The sequence below is a fragment of the Melospiza melodia genome, chromosome 4 (genome assembly GCF_035770615.1).
Source record: "Melospiza melodia melodia isolate bMelMel2 chromosome 4, bMelMel2.pri, whole genome shotgun sequence".
Taxonomy (NCBI): Eukaryota; Metazoa; Chordata; class Aves; order Passeriformes; family Passerellidae; genus Melospiza; species Melospiza melodia.
Window position 1 is genome coordinate 9961886 of NC_086197.1, and position 24253 is coordinate 9986138.

At 40.1% G+C, this 24253-nt stretch overlaps 1 protein-coding gene across 4 annotated transcripts in view; it reads right to left on the reverse strand.

Annotated features, from left to right (window-relative positions):
• CALD1 (caldesmon 1) overlaps positions 1-24253 on the reverse strand; it is a 162698-nt gene that overhangs the window by 87712 nt on the left and 50733 nt on the right. For all 4 annotated transcript variants that reach the window (XM_063153792.1, XM_063153789.1, XM_063153785.1 and 1 more), the window contains one exon: positions 11035-11128. The gene's annotated coding sequence lies outside the window, so the exon portion shown is untranslated. The remainder of the gene's footprint in view (positions 1-11034; positions 11129-24253) is intronic.

The following is a 24253-nucleotide window of genomic DNA, read 5'->3' on the forward strand; positions in this document are numbered from 1 at the left end:
CACAACTAAACTTTTTTGGTTTGCTGATGCCTAACTAGTTTTGCACTAAGAGACACTGAGTATTTTGTATCCAAACAGTTCCTTGGAAGAAATGAATCATAAATTTTCAAGGTGCTGCCAAGCTGCTTTTAACCCTCAACTCATCTTCCCTCCCAATACCTTTACACTTACACCAGAACAACACATGTCACCATGACAGACATATTGCAGCTGAAAGTCCAGTTATTCCATGGCAGAACATCATGGAAACCTCTGGAATTCCACCGGGCATGGATCCAGCTGCAGAAATTTCTGCTGGGCCTTTCCAGCTCACACTTCTGGTCATCTTTAAAAATGAAACCCAGATTGTTTTCTGCCAAGTAGGTCTATTAATTTATCTCTGATGACCAGCAGTTCCATGTCATTTTGGCTGAAAGCTGAAGCAGAAGGTCAGGTCTGGTTTTAAAGAGGTAAATCAAGGCAGCACAAACACAAGGCTTTCAACATGACTGTGCAAACAGGGTATCAGAAAATAGATGTATATCCCTCAAAGTCTACATTATAAAACCCCAGTATAAGCTGAGTTTAGCTGAAAACAAGGAAACAATGTCACCAAAAACAGTGAGGATTTGGCCTGGCTCAGAGTCAAATAAAGAAGACAGATGAGACCTGGAAGAGGCCTGTGTGCACAAAGTCACACATAGATGCTTGGTATTAACGTGACAAAAGAAAGTTACACTTGAGCACTGCATAAAGCAAATAAATTTTCAAATTGTTTCATTTATTTAGGAACAGCACCTCAAATACCTGTGTGGTCCAGAGGCAAAAAAAAAAAAAAAAAAAATCCATCAAAGAAATAGGTGGGGGGGAAAGTCATTTCTGTACTAAATTTACCTACTACCATTCCCTAAATCCTCTTCCATAAGTTTCCAAAACCCCTATGGGCTCTCCTCCAGCCTCTCCTGTTGCCTTGTAATCCCACCCAGCTCAGACTGAGACACAGAGCACACATGACTGCTCACAATGTAAGTTCTGGGCACCAAAGGCACATGAAGCCCATTTTTCACAGCCACAAAATAAATGTAGTTGAATGTGTACAGAGAAGAATCAAACCAAAGTCCCAGATGATAACACTTGCAAACTTGGAGGATTCTTACAATCCATACTCCAGATTAAAAAATAAACCAAAACACACTAACCTGAAAATAGCTTGCACTCTTAAGGAGAACAAAGAAAATAAAATCCATATCTGAAAATCATAAATAAACAGTCAGATTTTTCGATGCTTACCTGAACCTAATAAAACCTTTACTACTTTTAAATAGTGACAAATGTCATTTCAGATCCTGTTAAAGGAGTCCCTTAAATATAAAAGACAGGTTGCTCTCCAGTTAAATCCTTTCTCCCTTGCTTTTCCACTACTGAAAGTAATTGAAAACAGAAGACATGCATCTTGGTGCAGCCTGACTTTTCAGGAAGTGTAAATGTAATTATTTACATCACACTGCACATCAAGTTTGCTCTCAGTTGCACCCACCTAGCTTCACACAAAACCAATTAAAATCCAAATGCATCAACACTTAGAGCCACATAAAATAAATGAACCTATTAGGTGCTACCATCTGCAAGACACCCCTAATAAAATCCACATAATGATAACACCAGTTTTCTTAGCCAGGGATGCTGCACAAGACACAAATTCATAATGTGCAAACTCATAATGTTACTTCAAAGAAAAAGGTGTCACAAACAACATAAAACCACTGCCCAAAGCAAGACCCTGTAAAGGGAATAAATGTGATTTCAAAGTCTGAAGAATGTGCACATACCTCAAAGAGGGCACACCCAGGGAACAGATCTGAATTTTTACTATCTTTGCTACTGCTTTAAGTCCATACTGTTCTGGTATTTATATTAAAAAGGAGACAGAAATATCTTTGGAGATGACTAAGCAGTTTCTTGATTTCTATTAAGTACCAAAAAGCAGCCTTGCCAATTTATCCATATTTAAGTTTCTACAACTTAATATAAACTCACTTCCAAGAACTACATAGGTCTTCTTAAAGTATGTGCAGCAAGAAGTCAATGCTGTGCCAGCTGGCAGATTAAACAAGCCATTAAATAGGCTCCTACTGAATTTAAAGGATTGTTTTTCATCTTTTCCCTCTCTTCTCCTCCACATCCAGATGTATTATTTAGGGGATATTTTCCAGCACCGGTAGAAAAAGTCAAAGAAATGCCCTTGGCACATAATGAGTTTTCCCTCCAATGTGGTCTCCTGCTGCATTTGGAATTTATTCCATTACTGTATGGCTTGCAATGGTCCCAAAATACCTCTGACTATGCAAAAAGATGGGGAAAATGTGTTTGGGGTAGGCATGGTTCTTCATTTGAAAGCAGGGACGCTCTGGGGCGATGATTTCACTCGGATCATCGCTGTCCCCGTGTACCATCCCATAACTCACATCATACAGCCCCCTGTGCAGAAGAACAGTGCTGCTCCCTACACATCATAGCTCAGAAAGGCAGAGTCCACCAGGATTAAGAATAAAGGCACCAGCCTGTCCTTGGGTTGGCAGAGCAGCTCTTTCTCTGCAGTCCCTGCAGGACTCAGTGATGAGAATTAAAAACCAGCTGTAGTAAAACCCTTCAGAGGACAGAGGTCTTCAGTATTTCATTTTTCCCTCAGAGGTTCAATCTTAAAGTTATCTGATGGGGAAGAGGTTTTACAGAGACCTCTGTGAGGCAGAGAGAAGTTTGATAAGAGGATCCACGTTTACTCCTGAAAGAATTTCCTATCAAGGTTGTTAACACAGAAACCAAGAAAGAAAGGATAAATAAGAGAAACCTGCAACTGTCTACTCCAATAAGCACTTTGTCTTTCCTGACCAAGTGTAAACTCCTAAGTTTTGTAAGAATGTATAAAAAGCATGCATGCTATAATAAAAGTGGGTTTGAAGCCTTCTGAAAATGGAGTTTGCTCTGTATTGTGACTGTCTCAACTACAACAATCTGAAGGTCATGATCCAGCAGGATTCAGAGCATCAATGAGCCTAGAACAAACATAGATATTAAACCAGCCCTGGTGTCATCTACAAAGGAAAACAAAAAAAGAGCAAAGCTAAACAGCATTATTTCAGATAAAAATGCCCATATTTAAGTTTTTGAGATAAAACATCCCAAAAGATTCAAGCTGCATCTGCTCCCTGTGGCCATTTCAGGCTGACTGGAACTACAGGCAACTGAAGGAGCAGCAGCGGCTTATGAAATGTCTGATAAATAATTTTACAAAAATTGAAATTTTCAGGCCTCTCAGTATTTCAATTCCAAGGTAGTAAAAAGGAGCTCAACCCCATAAGCCTGCTACTGAGCAAGAAAAGCAAGAAAGACTTAAAACCAAGAAAAGGCACACAAGGAGAGGCTGGGATGGCCAGCACTGGAACTTGCCCATGGCCTGGAGCATCCCCTTTCCCAGGGCAAGCAGCCCCTCCAGGCTGGTCCCACAAGGGGAGTGAACCCCTTTTCTCCCAGCCAGACCCACAGAACATCCTGCAATGACTTCAGCATTTGGCTGCAGCAGGGTGTGATTTGCCAGAATTGTTCTGGGGGTCACAAACATCCCCCGCTCCCTTCTTGAGGGGTAGTTTAGCTATTAATTGCAAAAGCTGAAGTGTAAAAACCTGTGTTTTGCATGTATTCTTTGTTTCTAATCCCCAGCATCCGTAAGGGGACTCCCTCACTTGGCTAGCAGTCGGGATTCATTAGAGGTTTTATGATGATTCTTTCTGTTGTGCAGATAGATGATGAATCTCAGATGTTTAAATAGCATATAACAGTGCTCCATTGACCTTGCTGAGTGCAGTTGGAGGGGAAAAAAGGTAATTTTCCTCAAAGAAATGTTAAAAATGTGTCTCCACTACAGCCCAGATGCAGAGGATAAAGAAACTCCAGAGGGATTAAAATATTTTAGATTAATTTGGAAGAAGGCCACATTGTGTAAAGCCTGGTTAGTTTGGGCCTTTCCAATTCCACGCCGTATAAACAAACCCATTTAAACTGCATTTGTTAGAAGGAATGTTTTAGAGAAAAAAAAAAATCCCCCAAAGCAGTTGTAACTCAAATGACCTCCAGTTCTGTATTCTCTCCTTACTGCCTAAAGAACAAACATATGTACAATATATTCTAGCCAGAGTTTGTGCAGTTGCTGCATGATTCATACTGCTTGAAAATTAAATCATTTAAGTAAAGGGATTCTGGCTCCCTCAAGCAAAGTTTTAAAACTGAAGCAAGGTTGGTTTTGGAGCCAGCTTCCATGCTTTGAAGAAGAACCATTGCTTATAGATTTTTGCTTTGGGCTGAGTGGAAGAAATTAAAAGATGAAAGTAAATTGAAAGCAAGAGATGGAAAGGGGAAAAGGGGGGGAAAGAAAAGAACCTGTAAGATCAATACAGATATATAAAAATTAACCTAATGTTCAACATATCACTGACTGGCAGGAGCAATTCCTTAAATGTTTACTCACTTTCAAGGTTAAATTTTGCCCATTTTACTCCTACAGAATAGAAGTTTTGCTCCCTCCAAAGGGAAAAATGAGATTCTAAATAACCATTAGAAATAAAGATTTGCTGACCCTCACAAATTAATCAAGTTGAGACACAAATGACCATGAGGGTAGCAGTGCATCAGTCAGAGGGGTAACAAAATGAAACACCCACACTTGAGCCATTTTGCATGATCAGCATCTTCAAAACAGTGGGAACTTAAAGGGATTTTCCTTATCAACCATAAATCTCAGAGTAACTCAACTTCAGAAATAACCTGTCTGCCTTGCGGATAAAGAGGCTTCTCCAGAAGCCCCAGGTCTCCTTGTGCTGTTGAAATGGCACCCAAATACTTCCCTGCAACTCAATCACTGCACAAATTCCTTGTCCCAGAGGATGGGAGGCAGCTGGCACATCTGAGTACAAACTTCCCTGTCCCAAACACCCAAAAGAGCCAATATTATTTATTATTTCACCACTGAATGTCAGCATCTTGGAGAAGAATATGGCAACTTGAAGCTCAGAACAATACAACTCAGTATTTAAGAACTTAAAATGAGGGGGAAAAGTTGTTTTCATTAAAAGGCATGCATTTTCAGATAATATTAATTTAAATTCTGGGATTTGGGGGCTAGCATCCTTTCTCATATCATGGCCATAAAACTCATACAACTGGGATGATGGCTTCTGCAGCTATCACACATTTGATAGCACACAGTTTTCTTGCTAAAATGCTGCCTGTTTCATTTCACCATGTCATTTTTCCTCCTGGTTGTTTCTTCCCATTGTTGATTAACACATTTTTCTATCATCTCACACACATTTTCACTTTGGCTGCTTCTTTAGCCAGCCCTGTGCTCCCATACCCAGCCTCCTTGCATGGATGCAAGGGATGCATTAAGATCTCCTTGGAGATACTCCAGGTTTGCAAGGATATAACCAAGAGGAGAAAGCTGGCTAAGGGGACTCTTACATCAACAAAAAAAATCAAGACAGAATGTGGAACTCCTTGTGGTTGGGTTTTGTTCTTCAAATGTCATGTATGGACCTTTGTTGACATACCCCTCTACACACTCATGAAAACAAGATGTTCTCTTGTCACTTAGACTATCATGGTAAGACATTTTAAATAAATACTTCACATAATTTCAGAAACAGATGTTAGACAGTAAAATTGGATGTTTGCAATAGAAATGGCTGAGTGCTATTTAGCAGTGCTTGGAATTTTCTGGTTTATGCTTCATATTATCACCAGCAATGCATGAAAACTCAACAGCTATTACACCCTCAACTTTTCTTTTGAAATGTATTTATCTTTAAAATTTACTCCAAGAAGTTTACAAGTAGAAGTGAATATTTTTCAACACACTTAACTCTGCCCTTTCACTCACATGCCTGCTACAGTTCTACATACGTGTATTTTTTTATTTTCTGCATCTTCAGTTGGAAGTGGGTTTGTTTGCTCTACCATCTCTCACAGTGGCTAAGAAAGTGTGAAAGATGTTCAGCCTAAATTTTGCTTCTCTGGGCAGTTCTAGCCCCAGTGTTACTCCCTGTAGTACTCCTGGTTAAGCATTTGTGTACTAATAACATAACTCCATTGTTAATATTGCCCTTCCCTGACTGATTCAAATGGAGTATGTCTGGTACCTGTAGTAATAAATTCTGAAAAACTGCTGGCTCAGTCCAGTGGCAGAAGTAAGATTAATTTCATTTCTTCATAAATCCCATTGTTTCAGTTTATTTACATGCTACAGCCAAATTTCTGTTGTCTGAGTGAGCCAGGGTCAGTGTGGTGTTAAGGTCAGAGATAAAGCAGGGATATCTCAGTTCGTGCTCATTGTTACTTTTTTAGAGACTATGTAGATTTTTATGGAATAAAGTGACCTAAAAATTCTGATAACAAAATAAATTGCGAGAAAAATTAACATAAATTACTAAATCAATTAAATTTTATGTTGAGTTTTGTAGACTTCGCTCATGTTTTGTCATCCAGGATTTTCTTGGTACGTGTAAGGAAAACAGCACTTAGATTATCCTCACTTCTAACAGGAGGGAAAAACATGACAGATTTGTGTCTCAGTGATAAAACCAGCAAAAATAGAACATTTATGATAACCCAGACTTTGAAAAACATCAGTAAAAAGCCCCCTGAGCTCCATGAACATGTTGCAGGCTGCACATGCCACATAAGTACGGACTACAATTTTTTTTGCCTGAGGCTCCCACATTTAACAAAGGGAAACACTGCTTTCAACAAAAGATGCTATTCTAGCTATGTGCCCTTTTACCCTGTCAGAGGAACAGCTGGTATCATAAAGTCACAGCTAATTTGTATCATATCTGCACTAACAGTCAGATTTAGTTTGTATCAAACTTTCAAAGTTGGACTTAATGCCATTTGATGGATGACAGCTTTTCTTGCCTCCCCCCTTCTCAAAACATATTTAAACATTACCTCCCACCTTAAAAAATAGCCCTCCCAATATTCAAAATACAAATAGAGTCTTTAACATGCTCACATAACCAAAATACATATTAAATATAAATTATTAAATCTAGCAAGTTAAAAAATCCTAGAGAAGGGTGAGAATACGATACCAGCAGTTCTGAAGTTCAGTGACAAACAAATAGTGCTTTAAGACAGACTTGTGGGTACCAAGTGTAATGGAAAAGAATTTTATCCTAAAAAGAAGAGCAGAAAAGACCCTGCCTCAGGTAATCTCTTGAAGTTTGGGGTATCTGTTCTCCAGATTCCAGTCTGCCTGCAGAGACTGTAAGGGGTTTTTTCAAGGTCAGCACTCAACAATTTAGGGAAGACCAATTTCACTTATTTTTTTAGGGGACCTGTTTCTCATTTAAGCTATTAAATGTCATCTACTTTCATTTTAAGACCCCCTGTAGCACAATGGCTTAACTGTGTAAAGGGACTCAAGTGCAAGTGAGAGTCAGGCCAAAGACTCAACAGTTCTGAACCCACAGAGCTCACGTGAGAAAAAGTTGCAAAAAAATAAAAAAAAATTAAAAAATAAAAATGAGTCTCTTGTTGGCAAACAGGCATGGGGAACTTCCAGAGACTGGGAGTTCAACCTCAGTTCATACCAACATCTAACAATGGTGGTGTGCTTCTGAGGCTACCCCAGCACAACACCTGAGTGCACAACATGAGCTGGAGACAAGATACTCTTGAAAATTTCAGCCATTTCTCACTTCCACATTATATAGAAATACTGGGCCAAGGCATATTATGATCTGGAAGCCTCACCATACTGTGGGCAAGCACAATTACACAGTGTAATGCTGCACAGTGTAATTATAATCAGGGTTCGGAAGAATTGGCCCCATTTATCAGAGGGAGATTGGTGTGCTCTGTGAAGTTACACACACCAAGTCAACAATGGCCCTGGGAAGATCAAAGCAGCAGCAACAGAAATGCAGTTTTTAGGTGACAGGAGAGCTCATTGTGGTGGAGCTGAGAGAGAGCAGCTCTCAATGAGGACTGAAGAACGCCAGCTCCCAACCTTTCCCTCTGTGCTTGCATTGCCTGACTCAGAAGGGCAATATTGCACAGAGGACAAAGACATAGCTTCTGCTTGTCACTGCTCCCTGATGTGGGCAGAGCCAGAGTGCAGCACATTCCTGCCACCTCCTCTCCAGTGAGCTGGATCTGCTCTCCCCACCCACTGAGAAGATGCAAATAACCGACTCCACTCCCTTCACCCCAAGCACAGGAGTGATTCTGCCCTTACATATGATCTTTCTTCTTGTTCAGATTTTTTTTAAATATTTTTTTTTTCAGATGTTCTTAAACCTCTATCTGACAAGGTTCTGCCATGGTGTGTCAGAAGGTTCTGCCAAGGTTCTGACATGGTCTTCAGCTACCCAGTGCGTCCATTTTACAAATCCTAGGTGCTGTAATTTCTAGAAAATAAAAAAAAGTTCTTCGTCCAAAACTTGGGATGAGTCACAACAGGTTTGGGTTCACTCTTAAATGAAGAATAACTTCCTATATCTAAATGATGCTCTGACTTTGTTTACAGCCATTCAACCAGCTGTAAAACCTCCTCAGCAAAACAAAACCCACCAGGGCTCTCATCTCTCACAAAAGAGCTTTGCCCAAAAAGTGCCCCAGTTGTACTCAGAGGTCACTTGACGTCCCAGAAGTTACAGGGAAACTTGGGCCAGATTGAGTTCTGCCCCTCCTTTTCTGAGTAGCAGAGAGGATGGATGAGAGAAGAAAGACCCTCTGTCCATCTAACTTTACCTCACAAAGTCATAGAAAATATATTCAGAGACTCTACAGAAATGCTTTTCTCCTAAATGATTATTTAGGAGAAAAGATGACCAAACCCGTTCTTACACAATGTTTCCTAATGGCAAACATCTTTCAACAAAACAAACATTTCCAAGGGAAAAAAAAACCAATCATCCTTACCCAGTGACTCTGAATCTTAATTGAGGGTAGCACTTATTCTTGAAAGTAATTCATACAAGCATGTCACATTGCCTTCCAAAGTCAGGTTTGACTGTAATCAAAAACTAGCAGAAGATTTAAAAGGACTGTCATGATAATACTAAACTGCTACTGCCTTTTATATTCAGATAAAGAGATGTGTCTCATTTCTAGTACTGAGATAATGCTGGTTTATTCCTTTCCAAATTAGTGTATTGGTCCACATTGCTTTACATTTGCTTTAATGATTTTCTTAAAGACAAATAATGGCCTATTCCATGGTATTTTCATTCACATCCCCTAAAACCCATCCCCCTGTTCAGCCAGTTTTGCCATGTGAAAGTGGAGGTTAAGTATGGAAAATATTATCAGATTTTACTTTACTTTCTTGTGACAGAATTCTTTTGTCACCTTGACAAGTGCTGGGCAAACACCAGAGGGACTTCAGCATGAGAGGGATGACATTTACCCTGCATCCTAAACTTGCAGAAGATGACTGAGTCCCTGCAGGATGGAATTTCAGATAAAATTTATGAACCAAAATAAGGAACCAGCCCCAGCTCAGCCTCAGTTTTGAGGGGCTGAAGTGTCTTCTTTCAACCCCTGTCTCCAGATACAACTCCAACTGCTGAGGTATCAGAAACACTCTGGAGGGCAGTCACTGCTCCCTTTGAACATCCAATCCTCAGCACAGGGGAAAAGGACTCACATTTATGACCCCACTTGCTTTTGGACAGTACGGCCTCCTTTGCCAGGATTCATATTTTTAAGGAATTTAAATACCTCATAAACACACTACTTGTGGAAGCATGTGGGAACTTTAAGCTAGACATCTCATGGGAAGAAGTGTTCCATGGGAAATTCCACAACATTTTGGCTGGTTCTGAATCGAAAAGAAATCCTAATTTTGAAACATCAGCATTTCCTGCAACTGGAAATACCAGATTGCATCTGGCTTCAGTTTTAAACACTCCCCCACTGAAGGCTCGAAAGTAACACAGAACTGCAGAGCAACACCCAGGGCAGAGAACAGCCTGCAACGATTATCAGCCCGTTCAGCACTTGCACAAACCTTCCCAGAAGTGCAGACAAAGTTAAATTTGCTTCCCCAAGGACGATGACAAAACCGGCTGAAATGGGCCCGGGCCCAGCAATGCTGATGGGGAGGGAAGGCAATGCAAGCAGTGTCCTGCCTTCTGCTGTGTGTGCCTCCTCCACACTGCTCTTGCCAAAAAAAGAGGGGCAGAGGAGGCCCAGGCTCAGAAATGATCCCCTAACAGTGACCAGCAGCTCCTTATACCCTGAACTGACTTAAAATGATGGTATTTAAGGGGGCTGACTCAATGCTAGGGCAATATTTCTGACCCATCATTCTGCTGTCGCAGGCACTGCCTTGAGCTTTAGAGCCAGTCCACAGTTTGTCTCCAGCCTGGAATTTCCGTATATTGAGGGGCTAAAGTTTGCACACATTATAAACACTTCCTTTAAATGGTTTGTGAGCCCTCACTTGTTCTGGCAGCGAAAGAACAATGTTTGTAAAAAAAAAATGTCTAAGTGTTCCATGTTGTAAATGGTCAGTAAACACAGTTACTTGGTCTCTCACACACTTCTCAGAGACTGCTTGCACCAAAAAGAAGACACAACGGGATAGCAGCACTCCAGCATATCATCATAACACAAATAAATATGATTTAAGACTCCCACTGCAAGAAAAACTGCTAAAATCCTGTGGAGAAACAGAGCTTTTAAAAGAATGGCCATACACTGACAAAATGATTACTGTAAAACGCAATGATTTTTGAGTTGAAGGTAAAATTCCACATGAAATGCTTTAAATTAATTATCAATTCTGAACAAAGTAATCACTGGTGTCAGTGACACCAGAGGGACAGGAGCCAGGGGTCTGCTGCAGGGTTCTCCACTGATTTTCACAGGAATTTGGATCAGCTTCCAAAGAAATAAGAAAACACACAAGAAAAAAAAAAAAACCTCAAATAAACCCCCCAGCTTCTGAATACCACAAGAACGGAAGTCTGAGGTAACTTCTTTGATCATACTCACAGGAAGGCAATCAGAGGAAATATTCTGAGCTTTTCAGTAACAAACCAGCTGCTTGATGAATCAAAACGACAACTCCAGAAAAATGGGGTGGACTCTATACAAAAACAGAAAAAAAGGAACCTTATTTAGCACAGGTATAATTACTCTGCATTCTTCATTTTTCTTTGGTAAAGTCTGCTTTAATGACACTCCTAGAAAATTGGGGTTTTCTTAAGTAGGGAATAAAAAGTTTAAAAGTTTTAAGACACGAATAAAACCCACTGTCAAAACCTCTAGAAATTAGAATTTGACAAAGGAGATTTTGATTTCCCAATACCTCTTAACCAAATCAGTCACTAAAACATCTTTAAAAAGTGAAGTTTATACAGATTCTTGTTGTTAAAACAAGATGAAACATACTGTCTGACCAGCAGTGAATTTTCACAGCACAGACAGGTTTCCAGCCCACCCCCTTAAGGATTTAGGATATTCCATGCAGTATAAAAATGTTACAAAAAGCACTCTGCAAAAGCAAATAAACAGTAAGCTGACAGCCTGTAGATGATGCAAAACTATTCAGTTTAATCAAACTTAAAAGTCAGTACTACAAATGGGGGAAAGAGTTCATAGCAATGAATTTCTACAAGCAAACTGAACTCATTTTGCAGAAGGAAAGGTACAGGAGGGAAAAAAAGAAACCCTGAGATATTCTACAAGCAGCATCAACTCTAAATGAGCCAATGACACAAAACTTCTTGGAGTGTGAGGAGCTGTCTGAGAATATCAGGTGGCTCCCTAAAAGGGTTATCATGCATTGGAGTAAGTTTCCCACCCTGAAATATTTCTGGGTGACCTGGTAGAAACCCACAATGGACACCAGAAAATGCAGAAAGAACAAGATTCAGTGAAGCGGGGTATTTTCTCCTCTACATTCAGCTACTTCTTTGGTAGTGTACAGACACACCAGAGTAAGAATGAAAACTGCAAGCTTTCTTCAGAGAGCCTCTTGTGGTCTGTTCTCTTTAGAACCAAAGACCTTCATGTTGAACATCTGCTGCCAACAGAGGAAATGGATTATTTAAAAATCAACCTATTTTCAGTCATTTTAAGATAATAGCATGGGGTTGGTACTTGCATTCATTTCTGGTTATTCACTGGAAACTCAGACTTTTGAGGACTCAATATAAATGGCTGCTCTGTAATTTCAACAACAATTTTACAGTCTGGTCTCTAGGTTTTAAGACACCTGTCACTAATTCACATTATTGCAAATACTGGGGTGGTCAAAGGCAGGAATTTAATTCAATGTATTAGGAGTTTTAGTACTAGATTCAAGAGATCTCAACCCCAATTTTATGCTGAGCATAACTGTACATATATCACCTAAGAAAAAAGAGCAATGTAAGAAAACAACCCTGATTTTCAAGGTTGAAACAAACCAGAAGAACTTTAAATCTTCTTCTCCCTCCCCCTGGTTGCACCTGCTGACAGCAAGAGCAGACCTGGCTCTATCAGTCCTGAGCTTCAACTCATGAATAACAAAGCCCTTCCAGGTCACTGAATCAATTCCAACTTTTCCACTAAATTGAAAATCTTACTTTGCTCATTTCTATGGTTTAATGTGCCCCATTTGACTCTCAGCAGGAATAACTTCAAGACATTCAGATCATGCTTTTTGGAGGTTCCTGGGTCCAAAAACCCTTTTCTGCTTCAGACCATTTGTTCTCTTTCAACCTCTTCAAGTTCTCTAAAATGGAGACAACCCCCAAAAATATTTCCATTTTATTTCCCACAATCATGAAGACCTCTTCTGCTGCTCTCCTTGTATTTGTTCTGTTCTAAATCAACACTTTTCTGAATCAAGTTCAACATAACTTGTGATATCAATAAAATGACTGAAATATTCTCTCACAGTGCTTGCCTTCCAAAAGAGTTTCTCTCCCACCACAATTCCATTGTAAGCTGACTATGAAGGGTTATGAACAATTTAACAAACAGGTAATTTCCATACAACTTAAGCGTGAAGGAAGTTCAGGCCCAGGTCAAAAAACAGACTCCACAAATCCAACCCCTCCAATCCAACAAACATCCCTCAGGTTTGGACACACTTTGGGCTGTAATCTTCAGTGGTAAAATTGGCACCATTTTCCCTGATTCCTCAGTCCTTCGAATTACCCTGACCATAAACTTTGGGTTCGTGTTCTGCTCTCATTTGTGCAAAGGCATTAAAAGCACCCCAGGCCTTGGCACCCACCCAGCACTGCACATTCAACGCTCAATTTCCTGCAACATGGGCACTGTTTTTCCCAGTGGGAATTCTGGGAATCATAGATTCCCAGATAACACAGGACAGAACCATTAAACACAATTTCAGTAACTGAAGTGCTTTTATCGGAAGTTCTTAAAAATGCTTCATCAGAAGTACTTTGTGGCTTAAGTTCAGGAGTTGCTGCTCTCTTGATTATAAAAACTGGAGAAAACAAATCCCATTCAAGGTCATTCAGCAGTTGACCTGTGACATTTAAATGTGGGTTGGGAAGGGCTATTAAAAATAAAGAAAAGCATGGTTTCACTGCACTCTGCTCTGTTAATGAGCCTGGTTCCATTACACCTGGTAGTTTTGAATGGAAATAAAGTTATGGGGCCCTGTTATCAAACTCTGTGTTGCAGGTATTCCATTTTATCCAAGAGATCCCAGCAGTGATCAATATCAGATGCTTAGAGTAGAACACAGGGACAGGGAAAGTATATAATGGTGCTTCCCACAAATACCCTACAGCAGCTTGTGACTTCCAGAAGGCCTGAGTCAAAGGTGGAATCCATATATTTACTGATCTCCATGACAGCCTTTTTCCATTAGGTTCAGCAGCTGCCAACACTGAAAAAAATCCTGTGACAGACTCCTCACTCACCTAGAGCACAGTTAGCTCTGGTATGCACACAAAGTATTCAGCATTGCACCCCATACAATGGAGCAATCCCAAACCTGACAGCAAGGTGGTTAAAAAGCTACCTTGGAAATAGCACACCTGGGTTTCAGTCCCACTTTCATGTGTAACCACTTAGGAAAATGAAATTACATCAGTAGGAAAGAGTGGAAACATAAAGAGTAGTTGAAAAGTGCACTTGAGTGTTCTTTGTGACAAAGGAGGTAACCCAGTCTACCTACTGCACTCTGAGTTAGCAACTTGTTAGATAAGAGGACTCATCCTCTAGTCTGTAAAATCAAATATTTCACAGAATCACAGAACAGTGCAGGTTAGATGACACCTCTGGAGATCACCTAGCCCAATCCCCTGCTCCAAGCAGGCTGCCCCAGCACCAGGTCCAGCTGGGGTTTGAGTATTTCCAAGGATGGAGACACCATAGCCTCTCTTGGAAATCTGTTCCAGTGTTGATCTCTCATAGAAATAAAGTTCTTCCCTAAATCTAAATGGATTTTCTTTAATTTCAATTTCTGTCCTTTTACTGGTACCTTTAGGAAGACTCTGGTTTGGTTGTTTTTATTGTCATCTGTCCCTACTCCCATGGTGACAGAGTCACGGTGTGTGACAGCCATAGAGTTAAGCTTGAATCTCACCCCAGTTACAGCTAGGAATTTTTATCCATAGATTTCAATATTGGCTGTTGTGCAAACTATTTCTTTTCTTGCGAATCATGAGAATGACAGCAGGAAACCACCTTTTCTAAAAAAATAATCAAGGTGAAATATTTCTTTTAATACCCACTTCTTCCAGAACTACTTTTCTCCTTCTGATTTTTATGTTGTCATGTAATTTATTTATGTGGGAAGGCATTACAGAGGGAGCAATTAAAACTTTTCCTTGGACATGCTGTGTGCAAGAAGATGAGTTTTCAATACAGGATTTGGCAAATGAGTGTTGCCAGCAGCAGACAAGAAGCCTCAAACTCATCCATCACTAGGATACCCAAAAAAAGGTGCCCAAGGAATTTGACCTGGAAAGGGAAGGAGTGTTCACACCTGTGAGCTGCTCACCCAGATACTTGCACACAGCTTATCAGTACAAAACAGCAGTTCAAAGTAAATAAAAACACCTCATGCAGCAATGTGATTGAGTTACATTTAAAAACCATAGTCAAATCCCACTGGCTTCAGGCTAAACACACATTTACATGCTCTGCTGAACAGAGTTTGCTGTACCTGTGCTCCACCTCCCAGATGGGTGCAGCCACCTCCTGGGGGAAAAGTTGTGTGAAGGAGAAAAATCTTCCCCTTCCCTTCTGCCACACTGCTACGATCCTCTTCATGAGAAACTCATCCAAGCTTCAGAAAATGACAAATTTCCCCTCCACCATCTTAAAATGCCAATTATCCTTACACTGACTTTAGTACATTGACAGTAGCAGGGCACATTAATATTGTGGAGGAAAGTAACTCCTCTCACATTCACAATGATTTTCTCCCAACAAAAGTGAGCATCTTCCAGATACGACTGCCCTGCAAACAGGGTTTCATTCTGCACATCCTGGCATGGAACAGGAAAGAAAGCCAAGTGCTTCCTGAGGTTAAACACACCCAAAAGGAAGGCTAGGTACAGCTCTGAGTGAAAGTTGATGGTGAGATCTGCGCTTGGTAATTCCTGAAAGTAGAGAATAACAAATAAGCAAAGTATGTGTGCATCTGAGCAGAGGCTAACAAATAAGCAAAGTATGTGCTCATCTGCACAGATGTGGGCTGGAACAGCATCCTTGGCCATGCAAATATAGCACTTGCTTCCTCCTTTGGCCACATTTGTGCTGCTAAGCAGAAACCATTTGCTAACCACACAGCAGTGGCATCCACATGAGCAGCAAACCAGACTCCTCGTCTCTTCCTGCTTTGCTCAGCACTTACTGACCACAGGAACAAACAGAGGGCTGTGCTCCTCAGCTGCTCCATGCAGGATCTGCTGCTCTCACAGGGACATCAGGAGCAGGCCAGGCCTGCTCCAGAGCAGCCATTTGTCCTCACAAAAACCTCACTGACAACACAGCAGCGACACGCAGAGGCAGAGACAGCTGAAGGGGAGCATTCCCCACTCAAATTCTGTGTTTGCAAGAGAAAACATTTCAAATTTTAAAAGCCAAAGCTGGTGATATCCCTGTTTTTAATCTGTAAATTGAACATGAGCTCCCCTACATCACTGGCAGTGGATGCAGGCCTGTCTGCTACAGAACGTGCTTCTGAGGGGAACTCTTTACTGCTAATAAAAAGTCCCAAATTCCTTGCAAATTCGCTGTCCCTTTCAGAAGAGAGTTCCAGAAAGCTCAGAGCTCTAATCCAAGTTGTTAATAATCCATAACAAATACAGTATAATAATTCAAAAATAGTCTCTTCCCACAGACAGTAAATGGAAACTGCCTGCTTTAGAGCATATTTTGACAGCTGCTAGCATCATTCAACATTTCAAATAAAAGAATCTGCTCAAAAGAAACAGAGTCAGAAAGCTAAAAAATTTGAAACAACAAAAGAATCTCTTGTGACAGCTCTGATTTTCTCCTCTTCTGTGTCATCTTCAGCTATTGAATGGAAACACACTAGTGGAATGGAAGAGAGGAGGCTGCAGGGAAAATTCTGTGAGCTGTATCCTTTTCAGGGAAGTTTAATTAATGGCATTTCTGAGAAGTATTTTGATTGACAGGATTAGTGCCAGCACTAAACGTTTCTATTTCTGGATCCTGGAGCTCACAGCTCCCATAAAAAATAAAAAGAGTTTAGAAAAGAGCTTTGTGCAAATGAAGCCATTCCCTCAGCAGGGAAGGTTCATGTGAACCTCTTCTGTGGCTTCCCTTCACATGGGTTTTTCTGTGGAGATAGGACAGCAAAAGTCCCTGGAGAACACCCTTCCCATGAGGCAAAAGGTTTGCTTCCATTTTCTAGGTTGGTCCTTGGGGAAGGATCTAAAAGGAGTCAAAATCAAACCCTAAGAATGATTGTTCCCAAATTTTGTGGAGAGAAACATTTGGTTCCACTTTCTTTTCTTTTGGATTTATTTCAGCTTTTAGTTCAGACTAACTTTTACTTTCTAAATTCCCACCTCCTTCCTGCTAAGACAATCTAGTATTTTGCCAGCATCACTCAGCTCAAAAGATTTCAATTCTCTAATTACCTATAAAGACTTGGGACAAATGATTAAGTTGACCACAAGCACTGTGTTTTATTTGATTATTGTCAAATCTTTAAGTACTATCTCAAATAAACCATCTTTACAAGGGGCAATGCATTACATTCCAAAACAAGAAATTGGAAATGAGCCAATGCTGCTCCATTGCAAAAACAAGGGAAGGACACAGCATTCCAGTTCCCACAGGAAGCACACACCAGTTTGCTGAACCATCCTCCAGAAACTTTGAAATGGAAGAAAAGAAGGAGGAAAAAAATTATCCTCTTCACTTTCTACATCCCTTCTCTACCACCTTCCTCACAGGACAACCTAATTCAGATCCACTTATTCCATGCCAGAAGTTTTTGTGCATCTTGTTTGCATCACATCTGGATGGTTTTGCCCCATTTTTTTCCTCTGCTCTTCTCCTGCTTTCCCTCAACTCTACTGTTCTCCAGCTTATTTGCTCACTCCTGTTCACATTCTTGCTACATCAATGTCTTGGCCCAGATTCTCTTCCTCCTACTCCTTATTGTTATTGTCCTGGTATTTCCTACCTCTGATCTTATCAGTTTTGGGAGTTGTTCCCAGAAATCTCCAATCTCTCCCTTCTTGCACCTTAAAAATTCTTGCATAACAATTTCTTCAAATTATAAGCATTCCTCTGCATTTGAGATTTCAAATTTCTGCATTTTGACTGAGGCAAGATGAACAGACCTAAACTTCCACAGAAGAAAAACATCACAGTGCCCCAGAATGCTGCCACTTACACAGGAATAACGCAAAAAAAAAAAAAAAAAAAAAAAAAAAAAAAAAAAAAAAGCAAAAAACTCTTAAGTGGCTTTATTAGGTATGGAAAGCTTGCAAAAAAGAATGTCCCAGTAGTCACATTGTTGGTGATTAATACATCTATCTTCTTCCATAGGCTGTTTCAGTGACCCAACAAACCACTGCTTTTATTCCAGCCACTCTCTGGGAGCAGCTGGAGCTTTGATGCTTTCAGCTCCCACTGCTGCCAGTGTTTAATATAACTGGTACACAACCCTTTGTGTTCAGATCCACTTACTCTATCCCAGAAGTTTTTATGCATCTTATTTACATCACAGCGTGATAGCTTTGCCCCATTTTTTTCTCTGCTCTACTGTCCTCCAGTTTATTTGCTCGCTCCTGTTCACATTCTTGCTATACCAACTCTTTAAGGCTGCAGCATTACTATCTCAATTGTAATTTAATTAAAAATGCCTGCAGAAAGAAGCAGATATACCCAAATATTCAAGAGCCTCTAGATGGCTACACAAATACTGAAATTTTGGTCTGCCCAGGAGAGCAGACTAATTATAGATGGGCACCATCAGGAACCAGCTTTGTCACCACATGCGGGAAAATGGATCATCACCCTGACTTCATCCTGTCCTGCCCCATGGATGGAGGAAATGAAGCTGCAGGAGAAGGCATGGCAAGCATTGTCTACTTTCTACCTGTTCACTCCTTGTGCAAACACAAGACCTGGCAGTTTGCAATTCATCATCTGGAGGAAAACCACCAAGGCTGCCTGTCAGCCTTCAAACATTATCTGTGTGCTCAGTGATGCTTGAGCTTTGCCAAACCCACTCCATTTCCTTTAATGAACTACAAGTCATAACTTCAAAATGCAGTTTTGAATCTCTCCTCATATAAACAACAAGGAATGTGCACATGGAAAAAAGTTAACCTGGTCACATCTTTCCAAGAGGAAGGGCATGCTCAGGTACTGCAGATGAGAATCAAGATGACTGAGGCCCAGCTACTTGTTTAGACTGTTAGTCTTGCTTGCAGTGGTAGGAAATATTACATAAAATCCATGTAACACATACAAGCTAAGTGCAAATGATGAAAGAAATCAGCAAGGGAAAAGAGGCCAGAGAGCTGTTGTGATGGAAGAATAGCAGCTGGGAAAACTGAAGTCAACCCAGCTATGTTATTTTTTAATTAAAAATAAACATAGCCTTTGTTGCCAAGGGATTGGTTAGCATTCCATTAAAAAAAAAAAAAGGAATTTTGTTTTACTTCATTCTCATTTCCCTCCTAACCTCCCTCCCCTCTCCTTCCCCCTCCAAAAAAGTATTTATAGATTTTGCAAAAAAAGAACATGGTCATAAAGTTTAGTTTAGAATCTGCAGCACCACACAGAACCACCTATTTTTAAGGCATTCTCTTCCTCTCACACCAATGCCTTTTGATTAAAAACATTCAGATCACAATTTAATTTTGTTAATTATTTTGTCTTCTGCTGCTGAGGTCCATGCTAGCTGTACAAGTATGCATGACTAAAGTGCACATGTGTGAAGGGTAAAAACTCTGTTTGGACAGCCCTTCTGATGGAGGTTTCAGCAGAGCCATGTTCATCCTTCCAAGTTGAGCCTTGCTTCTCTTTGACACCAAAGCAGCTTTTTCTCACATCTGGTTAGGGGTTTGTCCCAGTTTTTATGAAATTTGTTTGTGTCCAAGACCAGTGAAGATTTTTTTTTTTTTTGCAGTCCTCACTTCACAAAGAGGAGTGTGGAGTCACTTAGCAGAGAAAAACCAAAGCATCCAAAGACTCAGTTGAGGATTTTCACACATTCCAAGGACTCAAAGGTTAACTATTTTTAAAGGCTGACTACCTCATTAGCCTCTTTACCCACAGCTTTTCATTCATCTTTGACATTTCTTGCGTGCTTTTATTATGCCTGACCTCAGAGAAGGTTCCTGCGACTAAGCTCTTCTCTACACAATTTCCACATCACATTTCAGAATTTTATCAGGCATAACCAACTCCTCTTTTCCCATTCACCATCTGCTTTGCTAGTTACACATTGTATTTAAGATGTTTTAGGCCATTACTCATATGAAATACATATGCAGAGGCAGTTTCAATTGTTCTGATAAAACACATAGGAGTTGAGGGGGCAAACCTCCCCAAACCAGATCAATGAAATGGATGTTTTCTGTAGAAATATCCATCTTCAGCTGAGCAAATATATCAGTTCTAGTTGAATCAAATAAAGATCTATCTAATAATTAGGCACTAAGCTAAAGGGCGAGAAAAGAGAATTAAGGTGAAGTAAAAATAACTGCATGTACATCCTGCATGTCAGGGAAGTACCATCACATCATCCACCTAAAGGGTGTTCAGGTGTGGGATTGTTCCCTGTCTGGACTATCTGTAATCACTCCAGCTTACATTAAAAAAAAAAGGGAAAAAAATTATTTAATAATTTATTCAGTGCACAGCAACTATAAAGAGAGTCATGACCAGTAGCAGCAGAGTACAGGATGGCAAATGCACTCACATTTTCACAAGAGAAAGACTCAATATTCACCCCCAGCTGCACAGAGGGACATTTCAACCTTTATACTTGCAAGATCTGAAAAGAGATGAGACTGGAAGTGTGTCTCTTCCTGCTTTTTATTTAACACTCTCCTTCTACACTCTCCAATGAACTTTGAGAAAGATTTTGAATTCATGAAAATTAAAAGACAAATAATTTTTCACCCAGCTCTGGTCAGTATGTGCTGACTCACATCCAGATTCCTCCAGTATTTGAATCTTCCATTGACTCCAGAGAAAATTTGTGGCTGACCACAGAGCAAAATCTTAGCTAACTAAATACCGTAATGCATATTATTTGCCATGCAACAGCAAACACAGGAGAAAGAGGATCCGAGGTTGCAAAACCTTTTCTTTATGCTTTGCATATTTTTTGGAATAAGAAACATAACCACATTAGGCAAAGCAATGTGTTTGTTTTGTCTCAAGGACATTGGCTCACAAATAAATGTTACTGCAGCTAGTCAGAGTTCAAGTCATTGGTGCCCAAACTATAAAAGAAAAAAGGAAAAAGACAAGGCCTTTGGAAATGAAATGTTATTCCTCATCCCAACAAAATATAAATAACTCAACAGTTTAGTGACCAGCAGTACACAACAGAATGAATTCTGGGTATCCAAGCATCAAAGCATGACAATGAAACATTCCATGAACATTAACTGTTATGTGGCAACACAAAATTGGGTTAGAAAATAAGAGAAACTCAGTGAGACAAATAACTTGGCACTGACAGTCCCTACCCATGCTAAGCTTCAGCCTCCTTGGGTTTTACACCACTTTCCCTGCAAGAATAGATTTTAGCTGAATTAAACATGATTGGAGGGATGGTTTTATCTTTCAGAGGGTCACTTGCTGCCAGTCTAAGGGTTACCTGAACATGGACAAGTCAGAGAGGCTTCTCAGCTAAACTTTCTTTTCCAGGTAGGGTGACTCTGACTACCAGATTAGAAATTTCCTAATTCTTCCTACTGAGAAGGATTCTATTATCATTCTCGCAGTGTTTTTGCTTTTCTTCAAGATCTGCAACAGCTCAGCCTAAAACCAAACTCAAGCAAAAGCTTTGGGAGGTTCCTTCCATTCCCTTTCAAATGGGAGGGAGGGTAAAATGAGGAATTCTAAGTAGGACAGGGGAACCAAAACAAACCTGAAAAGTGCAAGGGGAAGATAGAATATCCTGTCTAGAGGGAAGGAGTTGTAAAAAACTAAGAAATGCCATCAGACTTTTTATTCAGAAGAACAGTCACAGCAGCAAGAATAACAGTGATTTTGCTGTTTTAAAATGCTTGGAGGCTTCTCTCACCTTATAACAGCACTACTTTGTCTTTTGCATCTCAGACCAAGCAGCTAAAGCCACTGAAAATGCAAGCATGTGCCAAAATGGGCAAAACATTCAAAACCATCAACATGTCCCATCTTCATCTGGCAAACAGAAAATGGAATGCTATTTACAGCTCTTTGATATTTCTTTCTTTCTCATGGGAAACTAATTGATGTTGTCTACTGCCAGCTCTCATTGTTAGCAACACTCACAGAGAGTTTATTAATTTTATGTCTTGGTGCCATTTGTCCAAAGCAACCCTTCTACAAGGGTCACATTAGATTGATAAACAGCAAAAGTATCATATGGACATCATAACTCATTCACCAAGTGGAATTCAGGAAGACTGATACTTACATTTTATGTATTTCTTATTTTAAAAATAATCCTCTTGTCAGGCAAATGAAGATTTCCTTGATCTCTAAGTTGTCGAAATATACAAAACTAAACAATAGCCACCCACTCCAATAATTTCTCCCATTCTGCAATACACAAAACCACAGTTCAAAGCACATTGCTATTTGAACACTCTCCATCTTCCTTTCCCAGCCCTGTTGCAAATCTGTGAATTAAGCAGAAATGCTGCCTGTATCATCCACACTGTGGGAGCCAAGTTAACCTTTCTCCCAGCTGAGAGCAGGATAATTTTATCTGGAATGGCAGAGAACTCCACCAGAACCGTCACATTGTGGCAATGACATGAAGGTACCACCAGTTTAGGTTCATTTCTGTTGGTGTAAGTCACAGAGAGGAACTCTGGTCTCTGCAGACCCCAATGCTTTTAAATTTATTAGGCCTCACTACCTATCACAGCCTAAATCTCCTTTATGAATACTTAAAATAACATTTCCACCTGTAGATCAGTGGAAAAAAAAAAGCTGACAGGAGGAATAAAATCTGCACTGTGCTTCAGATAATGACACACCCAGAACACACAACACAAGGGTGAAAGAAAACCTGGAAAATTAAAGCAATGGAAAGAATATGTTAAAAACAAAGAGAAGCAATGATACACAGGCATCAAAGAAGGTGAAAAAGATGGGCAGAACGATTGGCACAAAGGAAATTAGACAGATTTAGCAATACACTTGGTTAAGTCCATTATACCAGGGCCCAGAGCTCTTAAAGCACCTCCAGCTTCATGGTGTCACTTCAAGGCATTATGACATTATTCTTTTATATTTAGAATACATATTTAGTATATACAGTATCCTAAGTGGTGCTCATCCCCTCTTCAGCCACCAAAAAGACAGATATTCTGCACTGCATGATTTTGTGTCTAGTAAAGAGGCCCACACACCAGCAGAGAAGGAATCTCTGTTAAGTGTCAGATAGGAGGAGTGCACAAAAAGCCTTATGATAACAAATACTTCTTGCAACAGGGCTCATTTTACCTGTGTGTCCAGAAACAGGAGATTAAAAATAGATAATCAAAGAAAAGAGGGGGGGGAAAGAGAAGAATGGGGGTTTGAGAAGTTAAATGGCTGGTGCTGTAGCTCTGAGTTTAATCCACCAAACAGCTTTCATCAGAACAATTAGATTGTTCTCCTCTGAGCCATTCATCATCTCGGATATTTTTCTAATTTTGACTTCTACCCACCAGAGATCAGAAACCCTTCTGAAAAAAATTATCATCTAGGGAATCCTTCAGTGGAATTTGGACTGGCCTCCATCATTCCTCAAGTCAGTGCTCCTTGGCTCTTTCCCATCGAGCTCAGGGCTGCAGTGAAATGCCTGGAATGGCAGCTCTGGCAGCCCACTTAGGCACAGGGAGACTTCCAATTAATGTCTGAATACTCTGAATTTTCCTCCCAGGGTGTCAGAAATGGACAGTAGTTTTAGTGATCCTTCTAGTAGCAAATCCCTGATCCCACTCATGGCTTTGCTCTGTGCATGTTTGTGGGAAATGAAAAGAGCTGCATTCCAGCATGAGGAAAACACAGCTGAAACTCCACACAGAGAAGGGTTCAGGTAATACTTTATTATCTCTTCACCTGGCTAAATCTCTATAGAGATTCCTTGCAATACACAAGCACAAATATATTTTCTCCTCACTTTTAGTCAACACTCAACCAACATTGCAGTTTTCGTTTCTTTGGTATGCATAGGATTTCCACTGCAATAATGAGTGATTCAAAGTTTTCACTCTCAGAACAAAACTGTGAAGGAAGAAGTGATTTCTGTTCTCATTTTACAAAAGGCTCATTATAAAAAAAGAAAATAACATGTACAGCCACAGATATGTTCTGTGAATGAGGAGCTTACATGGGGGCCTCCCAGTGTGTCAAACAGTGAAACATTTTTAGTATTATTATTTGGTTTTCTTTACAGGGGGAAAAATTTTTAAATAATAACCACTTTTTCTGAAAAGAACAAATTATTCATTTCCTAGAAACACAAAACTGGTATCTGTCAAATTCTTTCAGTGGTATGCTCTGAAAAGGGAGAGAGGGCAGTGACAAATGTGGC